At 38.1% G+C, this 18,464-nt stretch overlaps 1 long non-coding RNA gene across 1 annotated transcript; it reads right to left on the bottom strand.

Moving 5' to 3' along the window:
• Positions 1-1,203: 1,203 nt before the first annotated feature.
• LOC143878614 (uncharacterized) lies at positions 1,204-3,300 on the bottom strand. The gene is made up of 3 exons (XR_013251041.1): positions 3,092-3,300; positions 2,656-2,756; positions 1,204-1,573 (listed from the first exon to the last, which is right to left on the bottom strand). It is a non-coding gene; the product is annotated as an uncharacterized LOC143878614 (long non-coding RNA).
• Positions 3,301-18,464: the final 15,164 nt, after the last annotated feature.

The following is an 18,464-nucleotide window of genomic DNA, read 5'->3' as shown; positions in this document are numbered from 1 at the left end:
TTGTGCCCGTAAAATCATTTCTATAGGCTGATCCTAGCCCTCCAATCTATAGAGGTTTCCATAATTGAAAAAGCATAAGGGAAGGGGGTAGGATTGAAATTATGTGGCTTTAATGGGTGCCTTTGTTAAAAAGCATAAAGGAGGGGGTATGATTGAAAATATGTGGGTTGAATGGGTGCCTTTGTTAAAAAAAAGTCAAAAATAGTGATGTGTAATTCTCATAGAATTTTGGGAGAAATTCAAATAATTCTCTCCTTTTCTCTTCTGCTATATAGTATATATATATACTAGCAGAAAACCCCGTGCGATGCACGGGCGACGAAAAAAAGATGACGGTTAATTAAAAGAAGGGTTAAAATTATTGACAATAGAGAAATTAAATAATTGATAGCATTGCATGTCGATTAAAAATTGAAAATATTGTAAAATGAAAAAATAAAGCAATATTTGACATTGCTTGGTTCTTAGATGATTGAAGAATATCCAATGTTTCTTTAAGATGAAAGGTAAATTTTATAATGAATATGGGGTTTGGGTATGAATTTAGTGTAAGGAAATCGCATGCGAGATGAATTGTTGCATGAACAAATGGACAGTTTAAATCAATGAAAGGTAAGACCCACTATGTGATAGTTTACTTTAAGCATTCCAAAAAAAAAAAAAGAGACACAAATCAGTGACAATGGCCCTGCATAGGGTACCTCATTTTCCAGTAGACTACCCTACGTTGTAGCATCCTGAAGCATTCCTTTGCAGTTCGTAATGATTCTTTATCCAGAAAACCCTTGAGTTTAAAAAAAAAAAAAACAAAATTCAATGACAATTGCCTGCATATTTTACTTAATTTTTTAGTCCCACAACAACTCCCACCTCTTGTGGACTGGTCCTATACTTTCCAATTAACTGCTAGAAGTTTTGCTTAAGAAGCCAAGAGTACTCATTCCTAATTAGATAGAAACCCTGTTGTGCTTCCAATTTAATTTAGAGAACAAACGAAATAGAAAAAATGAAGAGGAATCATCATAATTCCAAGTAGAAATTCAATATTGAGCATGATTGTTTTAAATATTAACCAAATGGAATGGCCCTATACTTTCCAATTAACTGCTAGAAGTTTTGCTTAGAAAGCCCAGAGTACTCATTCCTAATAAACACTCTCATTCCTAATAAAGATAGAAACCTTGTCGTGCTTGCACTTTAAGGTAGAGAACAAAGAAAATAGAAAAGGTGAATAGGAATCATCATAATTCCAAGTAATAAAACAATATTGAGCATCCTTATTTTAAATATTAATCAAATCTCTTCTTTCCAATGAGGAATAATCATAATTCAAAGTACAAAACGAAATATTGAGCATGCCGACCTGTAGTTTTGAAGAATTCAAGAAGCAAACTCTGAAAGTAAACCGAAGCTAGAAAAATGAACCTTGATGAAGAGATAGACCAAAGAAACCATTTCCCATCTAGAGAAGCAGGAAAAGTAGTGATCACTAACAATGTCTTGTCTGCAGCGGCATGGCCCTAACATGTCATCATATATATGGTGATTCCCAATCCAAGAAAAGTGAATAAACCTGCAGTTGGATATGGAAGCAATTAAGTTTCGTAACCAAAGATATGATTATAATTCAGGGATAGAAAGATCATTACATGAGATTCAAAGAAAAAAAGAAAACTGCCTTCTCAACATATCTCATATACGAAGCTAAGAAAATGATGCCACGAAAAAAGATAATTAGAGGATGGGCACAATAAGAACAAAAGAAATATTGGAATTAACACAAATGCATATTCCATAACACAATAAATGAAAGTAAAAATTCAACCGGCCACAAATATGTTAAGCCACTGCGAAACCTAATACTAAAAAAAGAGGATGAAATCAGTAACAGAATATAGAATACGTAATAAATCCAAATGAAACCTAGATAAAATTAGAAAACCCTGCTTAGAGTAGACGTAGTGATATGAACAAAAACCACCTAAAAGAAAAGGATACGTACATCTCATTTAGCATAACTAACACTGACACGGCTATAAGATTGACAGAGCAATTTGTAGAAGTTTGTTATACCTTGGGTCTGTCAAAGAGATGAAATCCATTCCTGGAAAACATAGGAAACTAATTTCTTTCCAATGCTTCACTTAATGGAAGTTACAGATAGGTCATTAGCAGACAGAAAAGAACATGGAATGCTATAGCTGGTAGTTCAAAATCAGGTATAAAGAAGAAAAAGAATTTGAAAATTGGAAATATTTGTTAGGGCAGCCAAATAACCTACATAGCAAAAATAAAAAAGTAACATGTAGTATTTGGAAACTTATGTTAGAACATCCAAACAGGTAATGTATTAAATCATGCACAGTTAATAGGGAAACTTTAGATTGAAAGTGATGTAGAGAAATTAACAAATTTGTACATGTCAATATGCATGTTGTATACAGTCATTTCCGATTACGTATGTGAGTTAAAGATAAATAAGTACCTAACATGCAATTAGGCATTCATAGGCGATATTTCTGATTCACAATTTCCATAGAAAACAAATAGCTGAGCTGGTATCCTATTTATATAGTTGTCATACATGAACCAAATGGATTAAAACTCAAACTCCAAAACTGAATGGGAGGTAAATAGAGGGTCATAAAACTCAACTCCGAAACAGAATGTGAGGTATCTTCCGGCTTGTAAAAACTTTGAAAGTCTATTATACCTTTTATTATACCTTGTGCCTGACCGAAACATGAAATTGATTCCTGAAAAATGACATGGAATGCTATAACTGATTCAACACTAATGCAATTTTAATAAGGAAACTCTTAATTGTAGAGAAAAATACAATACCAGAATTATCCTTCTCTAAACAAATTGAAAGATTGAGATTCTAATTGGGAAGGGAAAACTTAAATTAACAAAAAACTATAGCAACAAAAAAAAAAAAAAAAGCAAAGGAAAAGGAGAGGAAATTGAAAAAAAAAACCTAAATTCCACAACAAAAGAAAGTTTAGAAAGAAGTTATTTCCCATGGTTGGAAACCCTAAAAGGAAAATAAAATCCATCTTATTTAAAAGGAAAATAAAATCAGTGATACCATGGAATCTGTAGAAAGGCTTTCTTTCCTTTTCCCCATAAAAAGATGCTTATTTTTGCATCAAGAGTTGGAATCCTTGATCCATAATAGAAGCAGATCGCCCTTGATGACTACGGTGGCATTATCTTCATCTTCTTCTTAATCGTTGATGTTCCCTACATGTTGAATCCTGGAAAAAAGGGGAAAAAATATCTAAGAATACCCATAAAAGAAATAGGGTTCTTCATTTTGTTGGGAAAAAACCCGAATTCTTAAAGCATCAAAGGAAAAAACAAAGAGAGGAAAACCCGAATTCTTAAAGGAAAAATCCAAAAAAATATCAAACCATTAAGAATTGTTAATATTATATCAAAAGAAACCCAAACCCCATGATGCAACTGAAGAACCGTGATTAAGAGCATACAAATAAAACGGAATTGAATGAAATTGCAGAAGCAGTTCAAGAGATTCATCATCATCCTCATCATAAGTCAACATATAAAACTTCCTCCCGATGCATCAGATTGAGAGAAAAACAACATCATCTCGACTGGAAATTACAAAAATGCTAGGGCTAGAATTAAACAAAAAGAGTAGAAAGAAATAACTGAAAGGATAGAGTTTGAAGAGAGAAGAAGATAGGTTTCTGGGAGTTTATTTGGGAGATTTAGAGAGAAAAAATGAAAGAGGGTTATGGGAAATTTTTTGGAGGATATAGAGAGAGAAGAAGAGAGGGTTGAGGGTGAAAAAATCCAAGAGAGAGAGAGAGAGAGAGAGAGAGAGAGAGAGAGAGAGAGAGAGAGAGAGACGTGTGGAGGTTTCGTTCTTTAAGGGAGACAGAGAGGTATACGTGTCTTTGAAAAAAGGGAGGGGAAAATCCAATTCACGACTATTGCAAAAAATATCTCCGATGTATACACAGAAGCTGTGTATACCATAAAGGAGGGGGGTAAGATTGAAATTATATGAGTTGAATGGGTGCATTTGTTAAAAAAAGTCAAAAAATGTGATGTGTAATTCTGATATAATTTAAAAAAAAATAAAAAAACTCTCCTCATTTCCTCCCAGCTTATAGTAGTAAATATATATATATTTCCTAGCTCACTTTTACGGTAGAGAACTGTAAGCCCAATGGTTTTTACCTTGGCATTCCCATCTTGTTTTGATGATTCCAATACACAAGTGATCATTTATCACTAATGTGTTTGTTTGTCTAAGTTGTAGATCTTGATAAAGTAAGATCAAGGATGCTTGGATTGAAGGCCAAGAAGCCCACATTGGACCACTAATTGGAAGGCCAAAGTCATCAAGCAAGAAGTCATGAAGACTTGAAGACATGAAGAAATTAATATTGAAGACCATTTCTTAAATGTAATTGATCCAAACCTAGATTAGGTTTTTAGAGGCATGATTAAAGTAATCTCACACACCCTAAATAAACAAGTGATTGTACTTGTGGAGTTCCAACACCTTGGAACCCTCATAGCAATCCCATCTTGATTGAGAACTGGAAGCCCAAAAACAGAATTGAAAATCTGCTCTGCATAGGCTTCTCGGAACTCCGAGAGGTTTTCTCGGAACTCCGAGAATTCTCGGAACTCCGAGAATTATTCTCGGAACTCCGAGAAATGGTCCAGTAGACTTTTTCCAATTTCTGTGAGGCTTCTCGGAACTCCGAGATTTTTTCTCGGAACTCCGAGAACACTCCAACGGTCTGAAAAAGAGCCGTTTGGAATTTTGCAGGAATTACCTCAATGCCATTGAACGGTCATATTTTGGTTTTCCTATAAATATGGGTGTTCTAAACATACAAACCATCAATCCTAACACTCTTAAACTTCATTTGAATACCCAAGAGTGAATCAAGCTTCAATTGTGCCTCTCATCACCAACTCTAGGATTTGGATCATAGGCTCTCAATTGTACATCTTTTGTAACCCTTGTGAAGGGATCTTTTAGTTCTTTCTTTCATCTTTCAAGATTTGTATTCGGGCGAGTATTCGGAGAAGCGGAGCCCTTTTTCTCCGTGGTGAGGATTGCCACCAAGGTTAAAGCAATTGTAATTGGCACCGATCTTCGCCAAGGTTAAGAAGATCAAATAGTGAAGCCATCAACGGGTTTGGTTGGTGGAGTGGAGTAGGCCTCGAGTTTGAGGACCGAACCACTTTAAATCTCGGGTGCACTCTTTCTATCTCTTTGCTCTTTCATTTGCATTGCACCATTAGATTTAACTTGTATGCTTAAAATATTGTTTTTGATCTCTTAATCGGTTTAAGTTTTTCAAATTGGTAAATTCTAGTTTTCTTAAACAACCGTATTCTCCCTCCTCATAGTTGCCATTTCTATTATAACTTGGGACCCCCTATATCGGATTTTCACTTGGTATCAGAGCCTTGGCTCTTAAAAGATTTTAAAATTTTTTGTGAAAGTTATTTCAAAATCTAACTAGGGAAAGATCTTATTTGGCAACTTCTAATTGTGAAATGGCACACCAAATTGGAACCGGACTTCCGGAAGGCCATTCCACAACTAGACCTCCTTTCTTCAATGAGTCAAACTATGGACATTGGAAAACAAGGATGCGCATCTATCTTCTTTCGATAGATGTGGAACTTTGGTACATTGTTGAAAATGGATACAATGTACCTTCCAATCCTTTTGAAGAATGGAATGTGGTAGAGAAAAGGCAAGCTAATTTGAACTACAAAGCAATAAATTCCTTGTTTTGTGCCTTAGCTACCGAGGAGTTCAATAGAGTTGCTCTTTTTGATTCCGCCAAGACTATTTGGGATACCCTACCCATGAGGGAACATCACAAGTCAAGGATTCCAAAATAAACTTGTTAAAGAGCAAGTATAAAATGTTTAGAATGAGTCCAAACGAGAGTATTTCGGAAATGTATACTCGTTTTTCTATTATTTCTAACGAACTAGCTAATCTTGGTAAATCTTATCCTAACGATGAGCTTGTGAGTAAGTTACTTAGGTCTCTTCCTCCCCATTGGGATCCAAAGGTGACCGCGATTCAAGAGTCAAAAAATCTCAAGACGCTAACCATAGAGGAGCTTGTAGGATCTCTCATCACCCATGAGATGCTCCTTACTAGCCGACAAGAGGAAAAGAAGCCAAAGGAGAAGGAGAGGGAATTTAGATCCCTAGCACTCAAGGCTTCCAAGGAAGACTAATCAAGTGAAGCGGATAGTGACGAAGAAGAAGCTTTACGAAGATTCAAGAGCTTGTGGAGAAAGAAGCATAAGAAAGATAAGAAAAAGAAAGAAGAAAGTGATGTTGATGGAGCCTTAAGATGCTTCAATTGCAGGAAGATAGGACACAAAAGACCGGATTGTCCTCTTCTAAAATCAACTTCCTCTAAGTACAAGGGTAAGAAGGATTGGAAGAAGCATAAGGCTCTTGCCGCCGGTTGGGATGCGTTAAGCACATCGGGCAAAAGCTCAAGTGAAGGGGAAGAAAATAAAAAGGATGATCTTTGCTTCATGACATTCACCCATGAAGTTGAGGTAAACTCTAACCCCTCATATTCTTCATCTAGTAGTAAAAGTGATAGCATACCTTATGATGAATTATGTGAAACCTTGCATACCCAAATTTCCAAAAACAAAGTTCTTAAAAAATCCATTTTAAAGTTAGAAAAAGAACTTGAATTTTTGAAAAGTGATTTATCTTCTTCCATATCTCAAGAACAAGTTACACTTGAAAATCATAAACTTGAGATTAATACCCTTAAGGGTAGTTTGGATGAGAAAACTTGCCAACTTTTAAAATTTCAAAATATGGCAAGCTCCTCCAATTCTTATGAAGATGAAAGAAATGAGCTTTTAGTTCAAACATCCCATCTTCATAATGAAAATGAAAGACTTAGATTATGTTTACATGGATTTCTAAATGGAAATAAAATAATTGACATAATCCTAAGTAAAACTAGTCTTAGACCTCAACATGCTTATCATGATAGGACTAGTGTATCTAACCCTCTTGTTAGATGCCATTTTTGTGGAATGAATGGTCATTACCAATTCCAATGTGCATCCAAGAGTAGGGCTAGATGTGGGACCAAGAAATCTTGGGTTCCCAAAACCCCCATATGATGTTATTCATATTGTGTAGATTAGGGGTTTTTGAACTTAAAATTGAATATATTTCATTTGTATGTTTTTTTTTGATAACCCCTCTTGTATTGTAAAATTATTTTAACTAGGGGGAGTTAAAATTGAATTTTTCTTTGAAAAAGGGGGAGCTTTAAAATTGAAAATTTTAAACCCTTGTTTTTCTTACCCCTTCTTTTTGTTGATGACAAAGGGGGAGAAGAATCTAGAGTAAAGTCTCTAGTGTAAGAAAAATGTGAAAAGAGTATATGCTTTGATTTGTAAATCTCTTGTGCTTGTCATCATCAAAAAGGGGGAGATTGTAAGCCCAATGGTTTTTACCTTGGCATTCCCATCTTGTTTTGATGATTCCAATACACAAGTGATCATTTATCACTAATGTGTTTGTTTGTCTAAGTTGTAGATCTTGATAAAGTAAGATCAAGGATGCTTGGATTGAAGGCCAAGAAGCCCACATTGGACCACTAATTGGAAGGCCAAAGTCATCAAGCAAGAAGTCATGAAGACTTGAAGACATGAAGAAATTAATATTGAAGACCATTTCTTAAATGTAATTGATCCAAACCTAGATTAGGTTTTTAGAGGCATGATTAAAGTAATCTCACACACCCTAAATAAACAAGTGATTGTACTTGTGGAGTTCCAACACCTTGGAACCCTCATAGCAATCCCATCTTGATTGAGAACTGGAAGCCCAAAAACAGAATTGAAAATCTGCTCTGCATAGGCTTCTCGGAACTCCGAGAGGTTTTCTCGGAACTCCGAGAAATGGTCCAGTAGACTTTTTCCAATTTCTGTGAGGCTTCTCGGAACTCCGAGATTTTTTCTCGGAACTCCGAGAATTCTCGGAACTCCGAGAATTATTCTCGGAACTCCGAGAACACTCCAACGGTCTGAAAAAGAGCCGTTTGGAATTTTGCTGGAATTACCTCAATGCCATTGAACGGTCATATTTTGGTTTTCCTATAAATATGGGTGTTCTAAACATACAAACCATCAATCCTAACACTCTTAAACTTCATTTGAATACCCAAGAGTGAATCAAGCTTCAATTGTGCCTCTCATCACCAACTCTAGGATTTGGATCATAGGATCTCAATTGTACATCTTTTGTAACCCTTGTGAAGGGATCTTTTAGTTCTTTCTTTCATCTTTCAAGATTTGTATTCGGGCGAGTATTCGGAGAAGCGGAGCCCTTTTTCTCCGTGGTGAGGATTGCCACCAAGGTTAAAGCAATTGTAATTGGCACCGATCTTCGCCAAGGTTAAGAAGATCAAATAGTGAAGCCATCAACGGGTTTGGTTGGTGGAGTGGAGTAGGCCTCGAGTTTGAGGACCGAACCACTTTAAATCTCGGGTGCACTCTTTCTATCTCTTTGCTCTTTCATTTGCATTGCACCATTAGATTTAACTTGTATGCTTAAAATATTATTTTTGATCTCTTAATCGGTTTAAGTTTTTCAAATTGGTAAATTCTAGTTTTCTTAAACAACTGTATTCTCCCTCCTCATAGTTGCCATTTCTATTATAACTTGGGACCCCTTATATCGGATTTTCAAGAACAACCACCCCAGATGAATTAAATGATCAACACAAAATATACTACAAGGTGGTTGTTCTTTTCTTTAAATGATCAAGCCATTCCAATTCATTGAACCTGCATAGAGCTTAGCTCGTATTGTTGCCCATTCTAATATATATATATATATATATATATATATATATATATATATATATATATATATATATATATATATATATATATATAGGCATTGGAGGGTCCCTTGGAGTCCAACTCGAACCTCTTTCTGACGCTTTTCTTAATCCACAGGTCGTAGGCCATTTTCCCAGGAGCTAGCTCAGAACATTTCGTCATTCAAGAGCCTAGTCCATATTTCAACATATATATATATATATATATATATATATATATATATATATAGAGAGAGAGAGAGAGAGAGAGAGAGAGAGAGAGAGAGAGAGAGAGAGAGAGAGAGAGCATGCATTTGCTGCGCTCGAGCACAGAAATAGGGTGGGGCCACATTTTGAGTGGGATCCAAAGCATTCATTTGATGGGCCCTCTCATGGGTAGGGTGTCCACCAAAAAGCAGCTCCATTGGATCACCTTAGGGTGTCCATTTATGGGGCAAAAAATGGACAGATTTGTGGACAAACAGTATCTGTCCATTTTGGCCCCACAAATGGACACCCATTGGTGATCCAATGGAGCTGATTTTTGGTAGGCCCCCCATCCATGATGGGGCCTTCCAAATAAATGCTTAGGATCACCCCCCAATGACCCCACCCCCTGTTTCTGTGCTCGTGCGCAACTAAGCCTAGCTGCGCTCGAGCGCAACAACCCTTTTCTCATATATATATATATATATATATATATATATATATGTGTGTGTGTGTGTGTGTGTGTGTGTGTGTGTGTGTGTGTGTGTGTATAGACACACACACACACACACACACATATACATACAAACATATATATGAGAAAAATGTTTCTACTCGATCGAGTAGAAAACTTATCTACTCCGTTGGCTTGAAACACAGTGGGGCTCTGTGGACCCCGATCCCGAGGACGGTGAGCGAGGGACGCGAGATCCCCTGTCAATCCTTTGAGACCTCCACAATGTGAAGGATAGCTCTACCAAGGAACTCTCGAAATATGATGCCACTCACAGCATGGGTGGCGATGGATATGTATGAGATACCTCTTGATCATGAGACAGGAGCCTCGAAACCAAGACGCACCTGAAAATAACTCAGAGTCGCCATCCAAGGAAATGGGCCCTGGATCCCATGAAATACTCTGTTGCAACGGATAACCAGAGATACAAAAGGTCTGTGCCTAGTGACGAATGAGGAAGATCCGACGAGCACCCCCAATTCGCCCAAGTGCAAGCACATGGTCTCTTATGCCAGTTCTAATTAACTTTGAAGAGTTTTGGGCGAAAATCACGTGAAATGGGAACAATCATCCCCGAGAAAACGTCTATCTACGCATGCATGACCCGGGGATGGGCAAAAGAAAATAAACATCCAAATCCTAACTCATCGTATCTAATCCTAACTCATCACATTCTAGGAAAGCAGTAACATCCGCATGCAGAGCTATAACTAATCAGACAATGATAGATATAATGAGATAAGGAAAGCAGTAAAGAGCTATAGCTAGACAGATAATCAAGATAAGACGAATGAATAAACGCTATAGCTAAGCAACCAAAGTAGTAAAGTAAACACACTAGCATGTGAGCTTATGCAAGAGATAAGGCTGAGAAAATGGCAATCAATCACATGCTAGAACAGTAAACAAACCAAAAAAAAGTAATTCATAATAAACCAAAGACAAACCCACAGTGAGTTAACAAGATGTAAGAAAATAAAGGAATCAGGAAATCAAAGGTATACATGACCAAAAATGCCAGGGGAAAGAAAACGGAACACACGATAGGCTCAGAGGGCGATTCAAATAGAATCAAGCCCAGCGATCCTAATCTGCTGAAGATCGGACAAGTCTCGCGATCGTCATGACCTATCGTTGGGCTCAACGAGGACAATCCCTGTGAAGGGGTCACGCTACGTCATCGCCCGTCCCAAAACTCGATAAAAACATCGGAAAACCGATGAAAACCAAAGAACCACGATCAAAATCGGAAATGGAATGAAAGGGAACTCCGAGTGACCTGGCAATCACCATCCTTGCCCATTTTTGTTTTTGTTTTGAAAGGTTTGAAAATGTTTGAAAATATTTATTAAAAAGGTTTGACTGAACTTGGGTGGACCCAAGCTACCTACGTACCCTGTGAAAAGGGATCAAGCCAACGTAGTTCGAAACAGCTTCTTCGAAAAATATTTTGGTGTTTTTATGTTGTTTTTGGATTTTTACTATTTGATATTTATGTGTTTTTTTATCCCTTTTGATTGAAAAAGGGGGTTTGGCTCAAGAGGTTGCCGTCCGTCATAGCCTAAACCCGATGGAAACTCCAAAAATCGACGAAGATCTCGAAAACCGAATGAAATCTCGAAACGCAGGAACTCAAAGGAGAAAACGAAGCGAAAGGAGACCCAAAATGAAAGAAAATCCCAAACTCTAAGGAAAGTCGAAAGCGAGGCAAATGAAAGGGGGAACGATTTTTCGCAAAAGAAAATCTACCTTACTTTGTTGGCAAAAAGCGGTCTTCTAGTCCAGCTACTTGCGAACAAGGACATTAATTCGGAAGGAACATCACCAATGGAAGGGTCAACCTTATTCGCAAAATTCACTTCAAAGCTAATAACTACGCTTAGAAGCTATCAAACTAGGATCCCCCCCCTTTTTTTTTACATGAGAATAAGATAAAGGACTACTGTTGCCAAAGAAACCCCAATACCTGTGAAGGAAGAGGAATCGACCACTAGAGATATTCACCCCAAGCGTCAAGTTACTAGTTACATTACATTCATCTTGTCCTTTCGCTGTCGAGATTTGCCTTGTGAGATTATTATAGTTCTCAAAATGAAATTAAGCACAAGAAACTGATGATATTAAAAGGGGTAAGCTGAGTAGGTGCGGTGGCAACCATGGTGATGCACACGTCAGAAGACCAACTTCAGCATCACCATGCTCATACGATTGTTTTCAACTCATCTTATCACTCTTAACAGATCATGAGTATTCTCAAAGAGAGAGAGAAATTCCTCTAAGCGGCAAAGACAAGGCAACTTCATGCAGCTAAAAAACATGGTAAGTCTAGCATTAAAACCTACAGGCACTCTATTTTGGTAATTACCCTACACACTTGATTTCTCAATACTGGTGAAAAGAAAATGAAAACAAATAGCCAATAGCTGTTAACATTTGCAAATACTACAAAAAGAAAAGAAAACCAGTCAAAGCCAAAAGGAAACAAATCAATTTCATGCAATTTTTAGAGCTTTATAATGAAAATATCACATGCCAAAGGAAAAGTATTACCTGTTTGGAGGGAAATTGCCAATGCAGAGGATTCCTTTGAACTTTAGTGTCGGCACCGGAAATGGTGGCCGAGCATCTCCAGGATTGTGACGGTGCCGGATCTAAGTTGGAATTGCCGAAGTTTTTGATCCGATGGCAAGGTCGACGAATCGATTGCAGGAATTTTTGAGGATGGTCGGAATAATGGCGAGGTGGGTTTGATGGTACAGTTGAAATAGAGAGGGTTTGATGGAATTAGGAAAGGGTTTAGTGGCAAGGGCAGAGATGGAGGTGAGATGTGGGTTTTGATAGTTATGATGGTGGTATGGAGGTGAAAGAGAAGAAAGGAGAAGGAGGGTTTGTAGATGATGGCAATGGGGGTCGGATTCTTACTGGATTCTGGTTAGGATGGTCTGAGAAGACGACCGAAATGGGTTTGAGAATGAGGTGGGTTTTGATAGTGAAAATGAAGAAGGTGGGTTTGCAGAGATGGGAAATAGATGATGGTGGTGGCTGAGGTGGTCGATGGGCGTGGAGATGGCTGGCCGGAGATGGGGACGGTGTTGGTGGTGGCGAATGGAGCTTGAGCTCTCTCTCTCTCTCTCTCTCTCTCTCTCTCTTTGTTTCTCCTCTTGGTGGCTGCAAGGTGAGGCCCCCTGTTGGGGACAAGAAAATGAACCACCTCCCCCCTCCTTGAAACCCTAGCCGGTCTCTCTTTTATAAAAGAGAAATGATATATTTTGCCCCATTTTCCTCTTGGACAACCCCCCTTGGTATGTAATTTTCCATTCTTGTTTGTTGTATAGGGGATGTCCCAATTAAGAGTAGGGGTGGGACAAATGATTTTTTTCTTTGAAATGCTATTGGCACAGCCATGCTTTGATAACGGTACAAGCTCGGCTTGCATTTTTGTCAATTTTTGGCCCATTTTATCTAAAAATTTGCAGGGGCCTCTTGGGAACATCAGCAACATCTTGGGAATTTTGCACCCAAGAATGGGCACAATGGGAAAGTAATCATTCGGGTTTTCTTCGCACTTGGGGCTTGATTTTTTTAGGGAATTTGAGACTTGATTCTGGGAGACCATGAATTCGGTTTCGGGACTCGGATTTCGGGATTTATTCATTTCTTTTTGGGAAAATGGGGCCAGGTCAAAATGGGGTGTCTACAGGCTCACATTGTTTGGGTGATGCAAATCATTCATTTGAAGAAAAGTTTTTCCACTTGATCGAGCAGTTAACTTATCAACTCCATTGGCTTAAAATACAGAGGGGGCCCACATTATTTGGGTGATGTAAACCATTCATTTGATGGGTCCTCACATAGATAGGAAGTGCCCAAAAAATCAGCTCCATAGGATCATCCCAACCCTTCGATTTGTGGAGGTTAAAATGGACGGGTATAAACCTTCACAAATCTGTCCATTTTTCACCTCCACTATTAAAGGGGTTAGGATGATCCTATGGAGATGATTTTTTGGGCACACCCTATCTATGTGAGGGCCCACTATGTTTCTGGCCGACAGAGCAGATAAGTTATCTACTCGATCGAGTAGATACATTTCTCTCTCTCTCTCTCTCTATATATATATATATGAGAAATCATATGATGAAGGGTCGTATGAACACATACTCATCATCCCATCCTTGATATTTGATCCAAAAGCAGCTCACTTTTTGAGGAGCTGCTGTTGGATCAAATATCAAGGGTGGTACCTCTATTGTACCACCTTTACGTGTTCATACGGCCCTCCATCATATAATTTCTCGTGTGTACCCAAACAATGTGACCCCCACTGTATTTTAAGCCTATGGTATAGATAACGTATCTACACTAAGGTGTAGGAACTCTTGGAGAACGTTAAGTCTTGGTGGTCAACCTTCAAGTCATATGGTGTATCGAAGAATCAAAGGAACCACAAGCGCAAGAACATGTTCAAACACTATCTCAAGACAAAGGAAGGCTCATGCAAGCACCCAAGAAGATTGAAGATATAGAAGACTCAAGATCATAAACTTTAGAGCACATGGGAGTCCTCTTGGCATTTAGTGTTTGCATGGTTTTGATGTTTTCAAAAATCATCTTTAAAATCATTTTTCTAAGTGCATTAATGTATTTGAAAACACATGTTTACAGCCCAAAGACAATGGCCCTAAGTCTCTCACACAAATATTTTAAAAATAAAATTTTAAAGCAGATCCGGTCAACCGGGCTATGCTAGGCGACCGCGAGATGTCACCTGGAATTCTAGGACATCTCGAAATTTATCTGGCCGGTCGACCGAGCCAATCCGGTCGACCACAGATTTATTTTATGGAAATCCAGAAAACATCCAGGCTGGTCTTGGCGGACGACCGTGAAGGTCTGGTCGACTACGGAACATATTTCAAGACAAAATATTTTTGAAACGGGTTGTCCTCGGCGGGCGACCGCGGTGACCCCCGTCGACCGCGGCGATTTGAATTTTGAAAATAAAAAAGAGGCGCCCAATAAGGGCGGGCGACGACCGTGGCACGGTCGACCGCCCCGGTCTCGCAAAAGAGACGTTGGGGTTGCTGTGGGTAGGTGCAACCACCCAGTTTTATTACAGTCTTGCTCCTGTTCTTTCCCAAATGAACTAGGGCTATCTAAACCCCATCAAAGACCTTCTCTAACACCTTTTGATCATTCATCAAATCCTAGAGCTTTCTTCTTTGAAATCAAAAGGATTATTCTTCAAACCTCTTGTGCATTTAACACTTGCATTCATTTCTTGTCAAGAGGAACTCCCCAAAGTATTTAGTTTCAATCATTGGGAGTATTGTGAGTATTGAGAGTTGTATATGCCTTAAAGAGGCTTGAGAGCTTTTTATTTTTCGTCCGTCCTTCCTTTATTGTATTTGGAGTTGCAAAGAGGAGTTTCTTTCTTCAAGGTAGTGATGCAACGAAGAAGAACGTCCTTGGAGGCTGGTGTGTCCCCTTGTTGAGGTGGTGTTTGTTGTATACGCTTTGTGAGGCGGTGTTGAGGAGTCTCACCGTAGTGGAGAAAATCCCAAGGAAAGACCAAGTACTTGCGTAGTGGAGTAGGTCAAGTTGTGACCGAACCACTATAAAATCTTCATGTAGTCTCCTTGCTCCCTCTCCTCTCTCTTATGGTGTGATTGGTAATCTCTTTCCTTTTTTCGATTTGAATATAATTTTGAACAAGGGTTAGAACTAACTAGGTTAATTTCACAATCCCTAGCATTTTGAATAGAAAAATTTTAAAACACCCAATTCACCCCCTCTTGTGTGTTGCCCTTTGGGATTTCACTTGGTATCAGAGCTAAAGGCTCTTATAGAGATTTTTTATCCAAAAATCTACAAGAGAAAGATCCATGGCAACCGATCCTCCTCCATACTCATCCTTATCCAATCCTCTTCTGGTCGATCCCTCTGGGTACATTGAGGGTCATGTCTCAAATAGACCTCCATATTTCAATGGATTAAACTACGGATATTGGAAAATTAGAATGGCTTTTTATTTAAAGCTTATAGACTTTGAAATTTGGGAGCTAGTCCAAGATGGGTACATTGAACCCACAACAGATAGGAAGGAATGGAGTGCTGCCGCCAAGAGAAAGGCTACATTAGATGCTAAAGGAGTGACACTGCTATTTTGTGCTCTCTCTCCCGAGAAATTCAATAGTCTCAACTTGTAAGACAGCTAGAGAATTTGGACCACACTTGAGACAACCCATGAAGGGATAACTCAAGTGAAGAAATCTAAAGTTAATATGCTTATTAGTGATTTTGAGGCCTTTGAAATGCATGAAGGAGAGTCTATCTCCAACATGTTCACAAGGTTTACTAATATTGTAAATGAGTTGAATGCCTTAGGAAAGACATATACAAATTATGAATTGGTCCAAAGGCTCCTGAGATGCTTCCCGGACTCGTGGGATCCAATGGTCACGGTAATAGAATAATCTAAAGACTTGGACATCCTGAGACTTAATGACCTCATGGGAAACTTGATCACCCATGAGATGAAGATGAAAAAGAGGGAAAGAAAAAGAAAATGAAAGAAGGAAGAATCAAAGAAGAGGGATGTGGCTTTCAAAGCCAAGGTTGACAGTGAAGAAGAAGACAATGAGAGAGTTAAGTATGAAAAACTTAACCTCGAAAATGGCTCTCCTCTCCAAAAGGATCTTTAGGTTTGGGAGATTCAATCGAAAAAATAGGAGCTCAAAAAGGAGCACCTCCGCAAAGAGAGATAAAGATAGAAGAAGAAAAGATAGTGATGGTGACCGATCCGGTGTTTTTAATGTGGCAAAAAGGGACACATCCGTCCCAAGTGCCCATTACTGAAGAAGGACTCGGACAAAAGAAAGGAAAAGATGACAAGAAGAAGAGTTTCAGTGCCAATTGGGATGGCTTAAGCGATACATCACAGAACAAATCAAGTGGAGATGAGAAATCAAATTTTGTATGCTACATGGCAAGTGATCCATCTCAACTCAATGGGTGCTTGAGCTCAAAAGCCACAATGGGTAGATGATACTTGGATAGTAGATGCTCAAGACATATGACGGGAGACCCCACCAAATTCTCAAGCATTGTCATGGGAGCCCAAGGACATGTCACTTTTGGAGACAATGGCAAAGGAAAAATAATTGGGGAAGGTACTATTAAATTTAAAGGCCTTAGTATAAAAAAATATTTTTCTTGTTGAAGGCCTACGTCAAAACTTGCTAAGTATTAGCTAACTATGCGATGTTGATTGTGAAGTTTTATTTAAAAACAACAAATGCATAATTAAGAAAGAAAATGAAAGTAAAATTAAATTTGTAGCGGCTAGAGACGGAAGTCTATATTCTTTGGACCTAGAAGAGCTAGATGTATTTGTGATTGTTGATGATTTTTCTCAATTTACTTGGGTTTCTTTTCTCCATCCAAAGATGAAACGTTTGAAAAATTTTGTACTTTATGTAATAGATTACAAGTTGAAAAAGGTTGCAAAATTTCAAAAATTAGAAGTGATTATGGAACCGAATTTGAAAACATTCACTTTAGTTCTTACTGAAAAGAACATGGAATTGATCAAAACTATTCAACACCTAGAACCCCACAACAAAATGGTGTAGTGGAGAGAAAAAATAGGGTTCTTCAGGAAATGGCTAGGTCTATGCTTCATGACAAGAATGTGCCTAGAATCTTTTGGGCAGAAGCCCTTAATACGGCTTGCTATGTCATAAATAGAGTCATGATTAGGCCTCACACTCACAAAACACCTTATAAGCTTTGGAATGATAGAAAGCCCAATATTAAGTATTTGAAGGTGTTTGGATGTAAGTGTTATATCTTGAATATAAAAGATAACCTTCACAAATTTGATGCCAAATCCGATGAAGGTATTTTTCTTGGATACTCTACTAGAAGCAAATCATATAGAGTATTCAATAGAAGAACACTATGTGTCGAAGAAGTCTTCCATGTCAAATTTGATGAACTTAGTGAAGAAATGAAAAGGTCACATGATGATGAAGATTATGAAGTCACCCTCGAAACACAAACCAAAATGAAATTGTAAATGAAGTGCCTATTGATGATAGTAGTGAAACCTTAGAGACACTAGAGCTAGAAAGTCCTCCAAAAGAGGTTGATGATCAAGGGAAAGGAAAACATATTCTATCTGGATACCCAAGTACCCAAATCATCGGTGACACCTCTCAAGGAGTCAAAACTATGTCTCATTATAGAAATGTGTGTGAATTTGCTGCATTCTTGTCACATATAGAGCCTAAGAGTATAGATGAGGCGGAGAAAGATAATTTTTAGATTATTGTCATGCAAGAGGAACTAAATCAATTTGAAAGAAACAAAGTTTGGAAATTAGTTCCTAGACCTAGAGACCACCTCGTAATTGGGACTAGGTGGTCAACATAAATAAGCTAGATGAACAAGGGGAGATTCAAAGAAACAAAGCTCGATTTGTAGCCCAAGGTTACAATCAAGAAGAAAGAATCGATTATGATGAAACCTTTGCACCCATAGCCTGGTTAGAGGCCATTAGGATGCTTCTTGCATTTGCTTGCCATAGAGGATTCAAGCTATATCAAATGGATTTCAAGAGTGCATTCCTAAATGGATACATAATGGAGGAAGTTTATGTTGAACAACCACCCGGATTTGAAGATTTTAAATTCCCTAACCATGTCTATAAATTAGACAAAGCCTTGTATGGATTAAAGCAAGCTTCTAGAGCTTGGTATGATAGGCTTAGTTTATTCTTATTAGACAAGGGCTTTGATATGGGTAAGGTTGATAGAACCCTTTTCATCAAATGTCAAGGAAATGACATACTCA

Source organism: Tasmannia lanceolata, unplaced genomic scaffold (genome assembly GCF_043159265.1).
Source record: "Tasmannia lanceolata isolate RefF3 unplaced genomic scaffold, GAP_Taslan_0.1 ptg000006l, whole genome shotgun sequence".
Lineage (NCBI taxonomy): Eukaryota > Viridiplantae > Streptophyta > Magnoliopsida > Canellales > Winteraceae > Tasmannia > Tasmannia lanceolata.
This window is presented reverse-complemented; position numbering and strand designations above follow the sequence as displayed.